This window comes from Coptis chinensis, chromosome 7 (assembly GCF_015680905.1).
Source record: "Coptis chinensis isolate HL-2020 chromosome 7, ASM1568090v1, whole genome shotgun sequence".
Taxonomy (NCBI): domain Eukaryota; kingdom Viridiplantae; phylum Streptophyta; class Magnoliopsida; order Ranunculales; family Ranunculaceae; genus Coptis; species Coptis chinensis.
Genome location: NC_141462.1, coordinates 88,732,076 through 88,751,517, shown reverse-complemented (window position 1 = coordinate 88,751,517; position 19,442 = coordinate 88,732,076). Strand labels below are relative to the sequence as shown.

The 19,442-nt window shown below is 31.9% G+C and overlaps 1 long non-coding RNA gene across 1 annotated transcript; it reads right to left on the bottom strand.

Moving 5' to 3' along the window:
- Positions 1-319: 319 nt before the first annotated feature.
- Positions 320-11,704, bottom strand: LOC147489738 (uncharacterized). Its single transcript, XR_015200746.1, has 2 exons — positions 11,355-11,704; positions 320-659 (listed from the first exon to the last, which is right to left on the bottom strand). It is a non-coding gene; the product is annotated as an uncharacterized LOC147489738 (long non-coding RNA).
- Between the last annotated feature and the right edge of the window lie 7,738 nt (positions 11,705-19,442).

Below are 19,442 nucleotides of genomic sequence, written 5' to 3'. Positions count from 1 at the left end.
AGGCACCTATATATATATATATATATATATATATATATATATATATATATATATATATGCACTTGTTTTCTAGTAAATAAATAAATAATAAGTATTTATACTATGCATTTAGGAATATTGGTATTGTTTCTTTCTCCATGATGATATTAATATAGAAGTTTCACGTTAGCTCTTAAATTAGAATAGTTTTTAGAAATTTAGGTTAATAAGTAGGTAATAGTCATTGTATCTTTTCATAAATATATTGCACAAGCATCTATGTTTGTATAAGCAGTAAGTTTCTAAAATCTAGGCTAGAGTACTTATTCTACAAATCCTGTGAGAACATAGCCTTAAAACCTTATATGAGTGAAATATCTGAGTAATGACACAAGCAGGGAGAAGTAAATTCCGAATAGAGAAATCACACGTCCACTTGCTTGATCATTATACCATATCCTAAATGAGAATTTAGGCCCTTTTTGGATCGATATAGCAAGAAATTCAAATCTATATGAAATTATTTTCCGATAGTCGCCCCTCTGAGCCTTTCTTTAGCCTTTTCATAAACTGCAATTTCTTTACCCTTTTACAAAAACAAATAAAAATAAAAATCAGCTTACCCATTTTTGAATGAGTCTGAAAATAGAGATGAAATGAAGAAAAGAAAAGAGAAAGACCTGTAGAAAACCAAGAATTTGTTAGTTGCTTCAAATAAGAAAAGAAAAGAAAGTTTCCATCCAAAGAACAGAAAAAATAAATAAATAAAAAGGTATAACTCTAAAAATCATAATCAAAGGAGTCAAAAGCCAAAAGAAAAAGAAAAAAATGGCTAAGGATGGAAACAAAGTATAGAAGGAAAGTAAGAACAAGGTTTTCTCTAGTTACATAATTTGAAGACTCTATTATCTCAGACTTATCCTTTTGAATATCCATTTCCTTCATTCTTAAAACCATCACCTAATCCCCGAAATACCTAATAAAGACCTCTAGCTCAATTAGGAATAGGTTAGTATGATAATAAGTGGTAGATGTGTTTGATTGACTTCAACTCCCTTGTACGTTGATAAGCACCCAAAACTGTAATATTAAACCCCATTGAGACATATAAATTTGGTTAATTATGTGTTTAATAATCATGAAATAAGTATGTTTTCGTACTTTTGTAGGTCTTCGCAGTAAACATGAAAATATTGGTTAAATTTGCGTTAAAGCACGGGGAACTATGTATATATGAATTCTTCCAAATCACCCATGTGAAGCCCAACAAATTGTATATCAAACTTCAAGCTCCCACCTCTTGAACCTGGGACTCGAACGCGAAAATGAAGCTGCTCGAGATAATCAAAATTATGAACTCTACGATAGACAAGAAGTTGTAAAATTGCAAAAAAAAGACCGAACCGCCATCTGGATAAACGTGGACCACTATGTGGGCCCGCAAGATTTGATGAGTCATCATACAAGTTAAGACAAAGTTGCAAATAATTGGTGCAAAAGTGACACCTTGCATGTAGTTAATAAAGTTAGATGAGATTAGGTGTTAATAATGAAAAAAGATAGGTGTCACTTTGTTATGGATTGTGTGGTTAAGAAGAAAGTAAATGTAGTTTGGTGTTTCACGTGGGAGGAAATGAGATTTCTCTCAAATGGAGAAGAAAACAAAACAAGGAGGGGACATTCCATTTACTCCCTTGACTTCTTTTCCTTTACCATTTATTATTTTAGTTCCTTAGTCTTAGATTTTATTTGAGTTTTAGTTTTTGGAAAAAAAACTTGTAATAGTTTTAATGGAGGAAACCTTGTGTTCTTCTAGTTAAAAACAAATCTAAATGCAAGTGAGTTTATATAGATAGTTTATTCTTTTTGTTCTCTCTCTCTCTTTTTACATTCTACACTTGTCATCCTTTATCCCAAGGATCATGAGTTAACCTTCCCTTTGTGGGGAGTTAATAATACTCATGTCACTAGTAGAAAAAAGGGCTTTTGTGACTGTTTTAAAATGTTATTTGTGACTGTTCTGTTCGAAACGGTCACAAATGGCAGAAAATGGCTTTTGTGGACTGTTTTGAAATGCTTTTTGTGATAATCCACAAATCCTTTTTCTTAAAAAATTTGTGTATTGAAGATTATTTGTGACTATTCTCCCAAAATAGTTATATACTCCTGCACCCTGTCACCATCTTAAATGACCTCATTTAGTTTTCGGTCCACGCCACAACTCTACTAAAAATAACTACTTAGATACACAAAAAAGCCCATCGTTCATATGCTTCCTACAAACACTTCCGCCTAAAATAATCCCAACACTAAACACACTTAGAAAAAAAAAAACTAGACAGTTCCAAATAAGCCAACTTTCTCCTTCTAACCATTTTTTTTTTTTTTTTTTTGTTTTGCTCTTTCTCCTTCTTTCTCATCTCAACAAGGTAAGTAAAGGAAAGTTTTCATTTCAAGCACCGATTTTTTTAGGGTTTTATTTGACAAAATTGGGAGGACTAAAGTCCGAGAAAAGCCCCAAGGTAGTTTCAGATATGAAAGGGGAAGAGTATTGGGAGAGAAAACTTGAGGGTGATAATAAAAGGAAAAACTTTAAAGAGAGAAGTTGATAAAAAAGCGATCTTTTGAATCTGAAAAAGTTGTTCTTAGGCACCAAGATGTGAATGGAAAGAAAGATGCCCAAGGCTTGCTCAATAATGTTATTGAAGAGAATTTGAGACCAAAGAGCAAAGTCAAGGCCTTGGTGGGTGCTTTTGAAACCTGTATTTCTCTCCAAGAAAGTAAACCTTCCGCTACCGATTCCTGGATGACTTGGATATTGAATGTGCTTGTGATGTATGTAACATAAATGAAGATAGTTGGTTGAAGTGTGGAAACATTGTAAGGGAATTGAAGTACATTCTTGTTTCTAAGTTCTTTTCCTTCATGCGGTATGTTTTCCTTGTTTCATTTTTCTTGGGGTTTTTATTTTAGTGTAACCTCAACTTACCTTACAAATTACACTAATCTGAGTTTGCATATTAAATTAAAAGTTGGTTTAAATTTTGATTTTGTTTTCTTTGTTGATCGTGCAACCGCAACTAAGTCCTTTTTTTTTTTTAAGTCCCTGTTTGTTGGATAATTGTATAAATGTATAAACTCAATTAAGTTGGAGTCAAAAGCGTTACCTTTTCTTCTTAGGATTCCTAGTTGAAAATCAAGTTTCTGAATTTTTTAAGGCAACTAAAATGACTCGGACAAATCACAAAAATCTTTGCACACACTTAACTTTTAAGTAAAAGCACTATGAGCCAACAACAACAGATTACAATAATTGTACATCTAAATGCTCCATAATAATTAAAGTAGCAGTAATTCATCATTAACAAATGAGAAACACACGCTCATAGAATCACACAAGATTCACTAATACAAACTAGAAATAACATCCAAACAACTTTAAAGCTAGCTGGAGCATACTTCTCTGAATGTAGTCCTCCAAGTAGTCCTCTGCGACATCTTGGATCTTTTCATCTCTCCTTGATTGCACAAAACCTTCCGCAACCCAGAGCGAAATGAGTTTGTGAACATTGATCTCGTAATCTTCTGTAAAAAGACCAAGATAGAGAAAACAAGACTTCAAGTGGGAGGGTAAATCAGTGTAACTCAAAGCTAAAATTTATCGACATGGATTTGAATCTTGACTTACCTGCCAATTCACCACTAACAAATACTTTGGCCCAACTCCCAAGCGTGATGTGTGTTAGAGTTCTTGGAGTGGGAAAGGGATTACAAGATTTGTTTCACTTCTCCAAACTTGATTCTTATTACAAGATTGTTTTCTTGCTCTTTTTTTTCTTCTCATCAACTTTGCTTTCATAATCATTATATATTATTTATTATATTAAATATGTTTGCCTTTGGTTAGTTCATTGTAGCGATGTTATAACTTGAATAGTTGACAGTGATGTAATTTGACTTCTCATATGCAAGGCTAAGATTATTGAGTACAAGTATTAACTCAAAAGTAAACATTCGACTAATATTTAATATTTATCTTAATTATGTACTCAAAAAAAGATTATCTATTTTGATTACCAATGACATTTTTAATATTCTGAACCATGATTGGAAGGCCTTACCGCCTTTATACACCCTCGAGGAAGAACGAAATTGTTGTTTTGTGTGCTTTTTTGGGGATTTTTCTTTTACTATCTTGTAGTTGGTTATTCGGAGATTCTATTCCTTCTACAACCAATAAAGCGGAATCTTTTCCTAGAGCTAAGCGGCCTAATGGTTCTATTTTTTTAGGGGTGAATGAAGCTTAGTAGTTCTCGTTGATCGGGGAACCCAAAGACGTAGTGAAAGGTGGAAATCAAAAACGGTTATAATTTTGATCTCAAAAGTGACTCCAATCATATCCCACTTAACCTTGTAACATCGTTTTGGAACCCGTCGAATCGTCCATCTTTTCTTGACTCTCTTAATGTTCCCGAGTCTCCCCTTCTTCCCACTTCTTACCATTGAGTGAAAATAAAACCGAACCATATATGCCTAGAAGTTCTATATTTCGAGTGCAAAAACGGCCTCCTCCTCGTTTTTGGCGGTTATTTGACAAGTGGAAAACTCCAAATATACCTGATATGCATCACATATGCAGGGAACAATTCAGTTTAGTGTGCTAAGAAGAAATGCAAGGTGCGGTGTCAAGGACAGTGGTATAAAATGGAATCATGAGTTTGTTCTGCATGAAGCAGATCTAAAACTTTGCTTCTGGAACAGTTGACTTGCTTTCTTTTTGGGTTCACTTCATAAGTCTCAAACAAGATTTGTTGTGCATGCTCTCAAGACAATATCTCTCATCTCCTTGGTAGCCCTTAACTTAGCAGCTATGATTACTTGTTGGATCTATTGGGCCCTTCAATGTAGCCCCAACAACATCGCTATAGGTTTTATCCAAGGATATGAGTTATTTGGCTGATCGAGGAACCACTTAATGTTCATTATTCTTGTACCCTTTTCTGTTGAGAATCAATAAAGTTAACTCAATTTGTTTGTCTTGACATTTATTTTGGTGTCTTTTGTTGCAAAGATATTGAAGATTTGACACAAGCAAAGTTCTCTATGGAGCCGAGAATTGAATGCCTCAAGAGCCTTAAAGCGTAATCATTAGCTACTGAAAATTCTTCATCACAGATAGTTATAACCAACAGGTAATCATAAAGTTATAGTTGATATATTTTGCTACAAACACATATCGAATTTTTTACCCCGATCATCCATCGGAAATTTTCAAGTTTATTTTCCCATAAAGTTATAGTAGATATAACGGTATCTTTATATTACTTAATAACATCTCGTGGTATATAACCTACAACTTGATTTTCTTGACCTTCCAAATGCCAATTATTTTATCTTGTGAACATTTAGTATTATTCATAATGTTTATATTACATTCCTTTGAACTTTAGCACGTAAACGACTTTTGCTAATTTTGTATTGATCAAAATCTTGTTAACCAGACTAAAGTCCGACATGGAAAGTTTCAGAGGAGGAAATCAAGGCCCGTGATGGTTAGTATCACAAAGTGAGATGTAGAAGGAGCTATTAGTACTAGGAGGAACGTGTTAGAGGTATATTGAGAAATAATGATACTGAAGTTTGTTGGCTTCTTACTAGAATTTGTTGTGGACTACTGCTTCAAAATTAATGATAAATAACAAATGATAAATGTATTTGAGTTCATGGGACGACTTGGTGTAATGGAATGATTTGTTTAAATAAATGTAATTGTTATCTAAGTCTAGCTTGGATTGGTTCAATGAAATTAGTGTTTGTAAATGCTATTTGGAAATTTAATGGATTACGGGTTTGTTAAGACTTTATTTTTGTTAAGGTTGTATAGGGATTCAGCAGAGATATAGAGTGCGGAACCAATTCATTGATTTTTTTTTTCGTTTTTTTTTTTTTGTAAAATCTTTAACCATTTGTCACGGTTTTGTGAAAACAGTTATAGAAGTGTTATTTCTTATGACGGTTTTGGATACAATTTATCACACTGCAAAGAGAAAGCGTCACTTAAAGTTGGTTATATTATGGTGGTTTTCAACTATTTGTGACTGTTCTTCAAAGAATATTTGTGACGGTTTTGGGAAAAAAAAAATGACTCCCACTCCGTCACGGTTTTGGAAAAAAAAAAAAAACAGTGACAAAACACTTTTTGTCACTGTTTTTAACAGTAATATAAAGCATTTTTTCTTGTAGTGTGTGAGAGAAAATCTTTGTTATTTGGTTTAGTAAGTTGTTTAGGAAGAACAACTAGACCTACATCCTATCCCAAAATGATAGTTTGTGTAGAGTCTAGTTAGGGATCAAAGTGATGAGCTTAGAGATAAGTCATTACTTTGGTTCTACATGCTAGCATGTATGAAGCTTAGAGATGAGTCATATATGTTAGGGATCAAGTTTTCTTTTATTAGAATTTGTCTAAGAGTTTTAGGAAGATTAAGATGTACTTACTAAAATCAAATAACAAAAGTTATTTTCACATGAGGAGAATTAACTCTCCACTTTCGTTTTAAGTAAAATTTTATCGTGTCTTAGTTGCATGTTTATGTAACTTAATGTTTTCAATTTTTGTGTAGTAAAGAAACCAAGTATTTAGTATTTACACAATCATAGCTAAACTTACTCACTAGTTTCCTAAAAGAGTAAAACCAAGTTGTAAGTGGTTCTAGAATTTAGGTTGGTTCGAATCCCTACTCCAAATTATATGAACACGAAGATCGTGAGTAAGGAAATACTTTGTTTTCACATTTTGGCCAAGGAAGAGATTCAAATCTCTAACATATGCTAAAGGTGAATATCATAGTCATTGAGATTGTAATGTAAAGTGTACCACTGCACACTGGAGTGAGTGAAACTTGAGTAGAAAAATCAGAGTGTTTTTGTCTTGACATATATGTGAGGACCTACTTAAGGACGTTATTCCAAAGTTTTCAAAATGGACATGTTATTGCATTTCATAGCATAGTTCATTATATATATGTTTATCCCTAGATGATTGATTATTATGCACGTATTAGCTTAGATTTTGAATTTATTATTCTGTATTCATTGCTAGTAAAATGTATAGATATCTGAGAATAAATAAGGAAACATAATTTTTTTTTCTTAGTCGTTGTAGAATATAAATGAAGTTTGTGAGTACCTTTTCTGGAAAACTCTCACGAGGCTATAACTCATCCACTAGGAAATTCCTAGTGGTTTAAGGCCTTATTGCATATGGTCAATGCAATCGCACTCGGCGAAACGAGATTAGTTAGAACTCCACTTTTTATCACTTATTTTAATTTCTCATATTTGCTTGGGGACAAACAAAATGTTGTTTGGAGGTGGTTTGATAAGAGCCCAAAACTGTAGTTTTAACCCCTTAATAATATTACATTTAGACTAATTATGTGTATAATAAATAAGAGTTAGTATTGTTTACGTGCTTTTGTGTATTTCAGGTATTGGAGTCAAATATGTGAAGAAAAATGCCACTTTTGCAAGAGAAAGGAGCAAAGGTTGGTTGCTAAGAAGTTCTATGATTAGAGGCCAAGATTTAAGGAGAAAAAACCTTTTTAAAGCCCAGCCAAAGCTGAAAAGTCAAAGTCAACGCGGATAGAAATAGAGGATAAAAGTTAATAGAACTTTTGTAGGCCGTATCTTTGGACTCAAATCTCAGAATTGGGCCCATTATATGTCAAAACGACCGGCTCGGAAAGAGATTTCTAACGGTCCAAGCCTTGATCCAATAAGAGGAGTAAAAGTGGAAAAAAAGGCTGTTGCAATAATTTCCAGTAGAAAAATCCTTTTGGACTTAAGTAATTAGGTTTTATACTAGATTTAATGGCCCAAAACATAGCTCCAAAGCCCATGCACAAAATTGTAAACCTAGCTCTCTCCTATATAAAGAGGACTAAGGCTTTCTCTATGATCTAACCCTTCCATTAGTTAAACTTAGTTTTTAATTCATATATTCCTTCTTAGTTAATAAATTAGATAATAATTAGTTTTCTTCTTAAGTCAAAACCCTAATTATTGTTTTATTAGCATAATCACCATTAATAAAGCCAAGTTATTTACATTGTTTCAATTATGTCTTATTCTTATTCTCATTCTTCTAATGATGATAATATAATAAATCTCAGCTAAACCTCTATTAGAGGGGTTTGATGAAGCTTTGATAAAGACTTGATGTGTTACCACTTTAGAAAGTAATTAATTCATCATGAGAATGAGTTTAAATTGTCTCACATGCTAATTATTAGTTGGTAGAGATTGTCATACATAATTAGAGATTAAAAAGACCCAACCTTCATGTGAAAACATAAAGATTAGGATTACAACAAAATATATGCTAGCTTATTAAAGTTTAATTAAGGTGGAATCAAATCCGCCTAATACCTCTCTTCTCATTCACATCTTATAATCAATTTGCCATAGTATAAATTAACATATCGTAATTAGCTATTTTCACCATATTATTTTAATTCAATTATTGCTCTCGTTGATATTATAGAATTGTTTAAATTAGTGAAACTGTTACGTCTAAGAAACTAGGAGTTGAACGAATTCTTTACTCCACCATATTACAAGATAATAGAGAGTAGAAACTTTGATTTAGAGTAAATCCATAAGATTTTACTTATTCTTAGCATAATTAGTTAAGAGTAGGTAAAACATTAGTTTTTAGTTTTATCAGCTATTTAGTTTTTGGGTCACTTTTTAATTAGATAATTTGCAGTTGATCATTAATTGATCGTTTATTTGCATTTAGTCCAAAATTGATGGTTTACTGCGTTGACCGCCTTGTTCTATCTATAATTTTCTAAAAGTGGCTAAAATGCCCTGCACATGCCATACACGAGACTTACTTGTGGACCAAACACAAATATTATTATTAACAGTATGACCAAATACTAAAAATTCCAAATAATAGTCGGAACACTTGACAAAATCTAAGATTTGATTCAATGGCCATAGAAGAATATTTTTACGACCACAACTTAACCAACTTACATCCTGCACCTAAGCCAAGTTAATTAACATACAAACGCAAATACGACTGAAAAATGATAGGTGGAAGCAAAACAAAATGCATATTATTAATTTTTACATAATTGTACGGATTAAATAGTCTCGATCATTACACATATTTTTTTGTGGTAAAAGCAAAACGAAACTTCAGGAATATTATTATGAACATGTTTGGGGTTGTAATAATTCAATTACTATATTTAGAGGGTAGAAGGTGTTTGTTTTTCATGAGTTTTTATACTATAATAATTGGGAAGTATTGTTCAAATTGGACTATCTCAAACCTAAATTTGAACATAAAATTGTTTAAAGTATTGTTCAAATTGTTTAATAGTACTAAGAACATAAAATTATACACCCCAATTAATGGCTAATTTTATGTCAATTTAGAGTTTGTTATTGTATTTAGAGTCAACTACCAATTACATGAAAGATGCGTTATAATTAGAACATACCATCCGAATTAGAACAAATTTAGGCCTTTTATTAAATACCCAAATCTTATATCAAAATTAGAGTTTGGTCCTAAGAATAAATGTGTCAATATATAAAATATGACAAATAAATGATCAATTGGTGACCAATTACAAATTATCCAATTAAAAAGTGGCCCAAAACTTAAATAGCCCTGCAGGCGTATTTTTTTAAAGAAGTCTGTCAAAACTAAAGAAAATATTGTCAAATGCAGTCAATTATTTGTTGTGCATGTATGCAGGAGGTGCCACTGAACAATAGAACTTAATGAATGAGAACCAGTGCATTTCTAGCGTGCGAATCGATTTTTGTTGCATATGCATTTTGAGTGCTTCGCACTTGTGAAAACCAATTTTGGATTCAACATATGGGAATATTGGATTGCACGCTGTGCCTTCAGAGCAGTAAGAGATAGTACCTAAGGAGCGTCGAGTTTATCAGTGCCGTACATAGCATGGGCAAACCCTAGTAATTCATAAGGACCACTAACATTCACCCATATTACAGAGTTTAGCTAGGTAGTCAGCACACCCTCGCTTTGTTCACGAAGCTGCCATTGAAGCATTCCACCTCCTGTCAGCTCCAACAGTTTACCTTTTGTATCTAGCCCCCCATATCTTTTGCGGCATGGAGACCCACACAACTTTTTTTTTGGCTACTAGAAGACCTACAGAACTATCAGAAGTAGCTTTTTTTTTTTTTTTTTTTTTTTTTTTGGCTTTTATTGCTCTAGCTTTTGGTAAATGTCACCCGGTATTCCCGTTACCCCGAAAGTACGTTATTGAAGGGCCACAATTGTGGATTGGTCCTTAAAATTCCAGAGATCTCTGCTTTACTTTCTTCACATTCTTGTAACTCGTTGATTCTAAACACCGATATATGCTTTACTGAACTTTTGTAGATACTGGAGATCCACCAATAATATATAGCAAAGAAACTTCGACATCTTTTTTACCAAAAAAAAAACTTCGACTTTTCTTACAAGCTAGTTACTCATGCAATTGCTTGGGAAGGAAGAGTTTTTGAAAGGAATTGGGATGAGTTATCAAGTATAGATTACTGAGGGAAACAGAGTGTTATATTCTTCTGTCTCCATCATTTCTAAGTCTGTGCTTTAATATAAGAAAACATGTTTGTGCTTAAATACGGCAACATATGAATACCTGCTCCTTGAGGAAACGAGGACAGAAATGTGAATAATTTTGACAAAACGATACCAGGTTTCCATCTTCGACATTGGATTCCAGCCAATGACTGATCTTGAGCCCTGCTCTTTAGATAGGGGAAACCATTGCAAGTTCACTAGTTACATGGTGACCCGTCTAAGCTGGTAGCAAAACTTCCTGCTAGAACAGCTTACTACAGTTTACTAAGTACTACATTGACCAACATAAAATCAGAAAATCCAATGGAAACTCTAACCTCATTAATTTTTACAAAATTATATGTAACCTCTGTTGAAACAAATAATGAAAGTAGACATAACTCGCTTACTTAACAGTATTAAGAGCGTCCCACTTAGTTTAGACAACTGATCCGCTGGCATGATGTTGTTTGATCAACAAAAAGTTTAATTGCTAGTCACAACATGCTTGACGCATCAACCACTGCTTCTATGTAGTAATCGACATGGTAACTATCAGTTCCAATGACGAAATCCAATTAAAATATCATAAAGCATAGCTATGGGGACTGGGCATTGGAGTCGTTAGAACATAGCAAACGGCGTACAAGGTAGCCATCGCTTCCTAGCCCTATATCATGAGTACCATACATACCAAAGAAGACGTTGATATTGAATAAACCAATAGCAAACAGAGAAGAAGAATATTTCTCACCATTAAATGTCCCACTGTTGCACACCTGGTTTTCTGGTTTTCCATAAGTTTAGAGACAGAGACAGAAGAAAAATTCTTGGCACCATTAAAGGTTGCTCTCATGCTTTCCCATTTTTTTCTTCTGTCTTCCAAGTTTCAAGTCTTGCTAGATGTACTCTCCTTTTATATTCTACTACAAGCACAAGTTGAAATTCCAAATCAATGGATCCACATTATTCGGTCATTTAGATTTAGTGGTTTAACGCAATCACATGACTAGTTGCGTGATTCTGCATTCCCCGTTTCCCCATATCTGATTAATAATATTTTTTAGGATAGTAGTTCATGGTGCTTTCTTTAAAGTTCGCGTGATCATGTGATGTTCACATGATATGTATAAGAAATAGTATTATTCGCTCCGCCTATGGACTTTTGTGTTGTTTTCAGCACAACGACAAGTTGAATGGTTTGCCACTCACGTCCTTTCTGTTAAAAAATTAATACGGATAACGACATCTTACCCCAATCGAATATATTATACTTTGCGTCTAATCTATGTGAAATCTGACAGATTTGCTGTTTCCTCGGTTTAGTGGAATTAGTGGTGTGGGTTTATTTTTTTTTTTTTTGGTAACCTGCGGCGTCGTTTACTTAACTAGAATTAGGGCAGGGATCGGTCGGGTTCGGGTCGGATATGACTATATCCGAATCCGAATCGAATAATTTCACATTATCCGAACCCGATTATATCCGAAATTTAATATTCGAATCCGACTAACCCGATCGGATAACACTAAAAATTTAAAAAAAAAAAACCCTAAAAATTATATCCGAATCTGAACCCGAACCCGACATATCCGAACCCGAATCCGACCCGAATACATAAACAGATATGAAAATCGATTCAAACCCGATGTATTCGGTAATCGGGTCGGGTCGGGTCGGATTCGAGTCTACCCGACCCGATTCCCTGCCCTAACTAGAATCATTCGTCCAAAATTTAGGGGCGTTTCTTTTTGCGGAATTTTCAATTTTGCCGAATTCCAACCCGAAATTGATCTGGTTTTAGGTCTATTTTTTTCAGGTCCGATCACTGATTTTTCAATTTCTGAAAATTCCGAAAAATAATCGGATCGGATTCAGATATAACTCTCAAATTCAATCCGATCTGAAAGTTCCGAAATATAACCGATTCAAAAATTTTAACATTATTTCCGATTTTTTGTGAAACCTTATATTTATATTATAACAAAACTCCATTGTCCATTTGATAAGATCATGACCATTCATTCATATACTAGTTTTCTATACTAGCAAAACAAAACAAACAACTAAACAAATCTTAATATCTACTTCACTCTATCTCTCTCCCACTCCTCTCAAACACTTCTCTCCCTCATCATGGTAAGTAGGGTTCTTAAATTAGCTTTTCATAAGAACATTTTATATATATATATTTCTTTTTTAGTTTATGACATGTAAAGTTTTGGTTTTTTGAAGTTCCAAATTGGTTTAGTCAAATTTTCTTTTCTAAAAATAGTGGAAAGTAAAGAGATCTATGAAATTTACTAAGAATTCTGAAATTTTCGAGTTATTCCAAAATTTCTGAATTTGGACAAATATTTTGATTTCGAAAAAAAAATTAGATTGGATTTGGCTTGTATATTGGGTTCTTAAAATATTTGGAAAATTTTCGAAAAGGTCGATCCGATTCGAAATCACCCCTAACTCAACCGAATTAGAGGTGACTTCGGATTGGATCGGATTGGATTGACCTCTTTCGGAAAACTTTAAAGATGATGTTATTTGAAGTATTAAACATTATCTATATAAATATATCACACTCTATAATATTGTTTAATATTAAAACTTATAAAATAAACACCATTATTAAATTGAAAAAAATAATTAAATTTGTTTATTTACACATGTGGCAAGTATTAATTGGATGGGCAGTATGGCAGCTAGTATAAAATGACACTTCATAAGACAAATAAAATTCTATGTTTGACCCCCAAAATAAAATTCCACTTGATATAAAACATAAATTGGTGTGGAACATTTGAGCTACATACTCAACACCTAGAATTATAAATCACAATTGAATATGCTCGTTGTAACCACTTCACCCCCATTCGTAGGTGTATGAGTATATCCAGTTATCAAGGAACACTGTACTAGGGTATGGTATAACATTTAACAAGGCTTGAGCTCTAGTCTCTCCAGTTGACCAGTTGTAAAAAGTTCGCCTCGAAGTATTAATTTCAGCGTGTATTATGTAGCTAAGCCTTCAATTATCTTTTTGGAGTGGAGACTGATTGAAAAAACATCAGCAGTTTTTTGGAGAAGGGACAAGGCTCATGGACCTCTCAAACCTATCTAAATAATGCACTAAATATATTGTCATTACTAGACAAAACTTGTATTAAGTGGGTCAGTAGAATTGGCAACAAAACTGCCCACGCCCTATAGCTTCTTTTGGTAAATCAAACTCTAACACTGCCGTATGGTTACTAAACCCTCCTATATGGGTTAAAGACATTCTGAAGACATTCTGCATGAGGATGAGGATTGAGATTCTGTAAATAACTCCTCTTTACAGAGTCTCGATCTTCATGCAGATATATATATATATATATATATATATATATATATATATATATATATATATATATAATTGCATACTAAATTGACATACACATTTCAAAAGCAGATTTTCACATTGAACTAAGGATTGATTTTTAGTATAAATGATTTACATACTATGGATAGTATCTCCACAAAAAATGCTTAATTGGATGTCTCTAGTCTTGTCAAAAAACCAATGTGAAATTATGCTTTTGGAATGTGTATGCCAATTTAGTATGTCAATTTTGTATACATAAATGACATACGGAATTGACATACACAATCCTACCTACCTACATAATTAACTAAAAGCTGATTTTATGGGGATGTGATATCCACAACATGGAGATGTTGTGGAGATCATCTCCACAAAAGCAGCTCCTTTGAACATGTCTAACCCTACCAAAAATTGAGTTCAAATTATAAATTTATCTGACGGTCCAAAATTTTAACACTCTTTTGACAAGACTAGACACATCCAATTGAGCTGACGTTTTGTGGATATACTATCCATGGTAGGGAAATAATATCTACCAAAAATTAGCCCTTAGGGCAATGTGCAAATCTGATTTTGGATTGCGTATGTCAATTCCGTATGTCATTTATGTATGTCAACGTAGTCAGCCTATATATATATATATATATATATATATATATATATATATATATATATATAAAATTTCAAGCAAATAGTGGCTTAGTTTTTTAGATAATCAACATTATATATATATATATAATATATCAAATTTTCCAAATTTAAGTTTTTAAGATAATCAACATTATATATATATATATACCAAATCTAAAACACTCACAACTTCACCTACAAAATGATTTAAACCCTAATCTTTTGTACATATGATCTACTAACCATAAAAAATATCTCTACAAAAATTCAATTCGTTTGATATCCTCTAACTTAGATAAAATTGTTTTCCACTTTTGAAAATATATATAAAGGTCCAGAAATGTCTAGTTTTTGCAATCATCTTTTGCTAGTGTTAAAAATTGTCAAACGAGTTGAATTTTTGTAGAGATGTTCTTTATAGTTAGTAGATCATATACACAAAAGATTATGTTTTAAATTATTTTGTAAGTGAAGTTGTTGGTGTTTTAGATTTGGTACTTATTTAAGGTCTTTTTAGTAGAGACCTCTAAAATATATTTTTCTCTCTCCTATGTGTCACTCTAATATGAGAGATATAATTTTCTCTCTCCTATGTGGCACTCTAATATGAAAGATAGTATTTTCTAATAGTCTACAACTAGAGTTTGGATCCGGGCATACTCCCGGGATCTATTAAATATTTTGTGTGCTGAAAAAGCTTTACAAAATGTCTCACACAAATTTTCGAATCAGAATATATTTTTATTGAAAATAAACCGAAATACGTTAATGACCACCGATTATGGTGCATAAGTACTTAGAAACTAAGGGATCAAATTGAGATAGCCTCTTCACTTTGTGGTTTAGGATATTAATCAGTACTTTTCAAATATAATTATCTTAAATTCGATCTAGTTTGTATAATAGTTTTCTTAGATTTATGGTGATTTAGTAGTAAATTTTTAATCAAAATATATTTTTATTGAAAATAAACTGAAATACGTTAATGAGCAGCGATTATGGTGTATAAGTACTTGAAAACTAAGGGATCAAATTGAGATAGCCTCTTCACTTTGTAGTTTAGAATATTAATCCGTAATTTTTAAATGGAATTATCTTAAACTCTATCTAGCTTGTATAATAGTTTTATTAGATTTATGGTGATTTAGTGGTAAATCATCACCGTTCGGCTTACGTACTAATGTGTACAAATCACTAAAATAGATTTATTGTTTTCATATCCTCAAAGAATACACTACTCCCACTTGAAAAGATTTATCACATGAACGTGTCCTACGAACGGGTGTCATTATATTAAATTATTCTAAAAAATATTAGCAACTATGCATAGCTATGAGATATGAAAATTATATTAATTACTCATTTAAATTTCTTGCACCACTCTCTATAAAAAGAAAGCACCAAACCTTGATAAAACTCGTCGACTTTTTTTTTATTGTTAGGTTTAATAATAGAAGTTTGATTGAAGTTTTGTGAGAATGCCCAATGTGGCGAAGATAATATTGAAGGTACTTGAATAGCAAGGCATTCCCAATTACAATAAAAGAATGATAATAAATACTATTTAAAATATAAAACTATATTTGTCGAGACATTTATTCCTCCTAAATATAATACAAATATATTTTAGGGTTATTAGTTCAATGCATTTGCATCAAGTTTATGATTTTCCATTAATTATTCTTTGAGGTTAGTTTAATGTAGTACGTTGCATCCAGTTTCCAATTTCTCATTAATTATTCTTTGAGGTTAGTTCAATGCAGTTACATCAAGTTTTCGATTTTCAGTTAATTATTATTTGAGGTTAGTTTAGTGCAATTGCATCAATTTTATGATTCCCCATTAGTTATTCATTAAGGTTAATTCAGTACAGTTGCATCCAATTTTTGATATTTTGTTAATTAGTCTTTGAGATTAGTTCATTGCATTTGCATCCAGGTTCCAATCTTCCGTTAATTACTCTTTGAGATTAGTTCAATACATCTGCATCCAGTTTCTGATGTCCATTTAATTGTTTTTATAGATTAGTTTGATAGTTTACAATTTCTATACAGTTTGCATACATGTAAGTCTGTTTTTATAAACTTACTTTCATTTTGGGTTCCTAATTACTCGTAATTACTCATGTGAGAAGGCTAAAAAAGTGGACATTTATGCTTTAAGGTCAGTGCGATGCAGTTATATCCGACTTCGATTTCTAGTTAACTATTTTTTGAGGTTATTTCAATACATTTGCATCCATTTTATGATTTCCCGTTAGTTAATCTCTGATTTTAGTTTAATGCAGTTGCATCCAGTTTTTGGTTTTTCGTTAATTATTATTTGATGTCAGTTTAATGCAGTTGCATCCAATTTCCAATTTTATGTTAATTGTTATTTGAGATTAGTTCAATGCATTTGCATCAAGTTTCCGATTTCCGTTAATTATTTTTTGAGTTTAGTTCAATGCAGTTACATCAAATTTATAATTTCCGTTAATTATTCATTTAGGTTAGTTCAGTGCAGTTTCATCCATTTTTTAATGTTTTGTTAATTAGTCTTTGATATTAGTTCATTGCATTTGGATCTAGTTTTCGATTTCCTATTAATAACTCTATAAGGTTAGTTCAATACATATGCATCTAGTTTCTGATTATTTATGCTTTGAGGTTAGTTCGATACAATTAAATCCGATTTCTGATTTCTGGTTAACTATTCTTTGAGGTTATTTCAATGCATTTGCATTTGGTTTCTGATTTCCCACCAATTATTCTATGAGGTTAGTTCAATGCAGTTGCATTCGGTTTTTGATTTTCTGTTAATTATTTTTTTAGTTAAGTTCAATGCATTTGCATCCAGTTTTTAGTTTCCCATTAATTATTATTTAAGGTTTGTTTGATGTGTTTGCACACCGTTTCCGATTTTTCGTTAAATATTTTTCAAAGACTTGCATCCAATTTCTAATTTCCCGTTAGTTATTCTCTATCGTTAGTTTAATGCAATTTGTATAAAGTTTCTGATTTTCCGTTAATTATTCTTTGAGCTCGGTTATGTATTTGAATCCAGTTTCCGATTTCTTTATAATTATCCAATGTGGTGTGTAATACCAACTTCTACCGATCCATCTAAAGTGTCCTTACAAAAATGACATAAAAAGTAAATTATGCTTAATTTACTATATGGGATCATCGAAGATTATCCAGTTCGATTTCCAGTTAATTATTCTCTAAATTATGCATGACTCACTGTGTGGAATCTTCAAAGATTATTTACGAACGGGTGTTGTTATATTAATTATTCTGAAAAATATTTGCAAATATGTATAAATATATTAATATTATATTGATCACTCAGCCAAATTTCTTATAACGTGAAAACCTCACTCTCCATTAAAAAAAAAAACTCACCTTTAATAAAACCCTTCAACTTCATTTTGTTATTTAATAATAGAAGTTTGATTAAAGTTTTGTGAAATTGCCTAATAAGGTGAAGTTCATATATATTGAAGCTACTTGAATAGCAAGGAGTTCCCAATCATACGGAAAGAGATAAGATAAATACCATTTTAAATAAAAAATTATACTTATCGAGACATTCCCACAACATATAACCCAATTATGTTTTGAGGTTAGTTTGTTTTTTTTTTTTTTTTTTTTATTGTCAAACTTGTTTTAAATGAGATCAGTAACTCTTTGATACTGGCGGGGTTCGACCCCCAGACCTCTGGTATCATCACCCAAAGGTTTTACCAACTTTGCTAGTCGGCACCTGTTTTGAGGTTAGTTCAATGCATTTGCATCCAATTTCTGATTTTTCGTTATTTATATTTTGAGGTTAGTCCAATGCAATTGCATCCAATTTCCAATTCCCATTATTTATTTTTTAAGATCAATTCAATGCAGTTGCATCCCGTTTCTGATTTATCGTTAATTATTCTTTTCGATTAGTTCAATACATTTGCATCCAATTTCCAATTTCATGTTAATTGTTCTTCGAGGTCAGTTCAATGCATTTGCATTTGCATCCAGTTTCTGATTTCCCGTTAATTATTCTGTGAGATTAGTTTAATACATTTTCATCCAGTTTCCGATTTCTCGTTTATTATTTGATAAAGTTGTATTTGCATCTAGTTTTCGATTTCCCGTTAATTATTGTTTGAGGTTAGTTCAATGAATTTGCAACTAGTTTCCGATTTCCCGTTAATTATTTCTTGAGATTTTGCATCAAGTGTATTTTTTGAGATTGGTTAAGTGCAGTTGTATCCGGTTTTCGATTTTCCGTTAATTATGTTTTAAGATTAGTTCCATGCATTTGCATTATGTTTCCAATTTATAATTAATTTTTTTTGAGGTTAGTTCAATGCAATTGCATCCAGTTTTTGATTTCCCATTAATTTAATCTTTGAGGGTTAGCTCAATGCATTTGCATCTAGTTTTCGATTTTCCTACAATTATTTTTTGATGTTAGTTTGATGTATTTGCATCCAAGTTTTGATTTCCGTTAATTATTTTTTGAGGTTAGTTTAATACAGTTGTATCCATATTCCGATTTTCTATTAATTACTTTTTAAGATTAGTTTAATGCTTGCATTTGCATCAAGTTTCCGATTTCCCATTAAATATTATTTGAGGTTAGTTCGATACATTTGCATCCAGTTTTCGGTTTCCTATTAATTGTTTTTTGACATTAGTTTCATTCAGTATTATACATATTTTAAAATATTTGTCATTATTGTTTTGCTGTTATTTTTTTTTTCCATTTTCTATTATATATTTTGTGATGTTATTTTTTGTATAATTGTTTTTAACTATGTTTTGAGGCCGTGTTAAGGATATATTCGAAATAAGTTTGTGCTTTATGATAGACACTAAAAT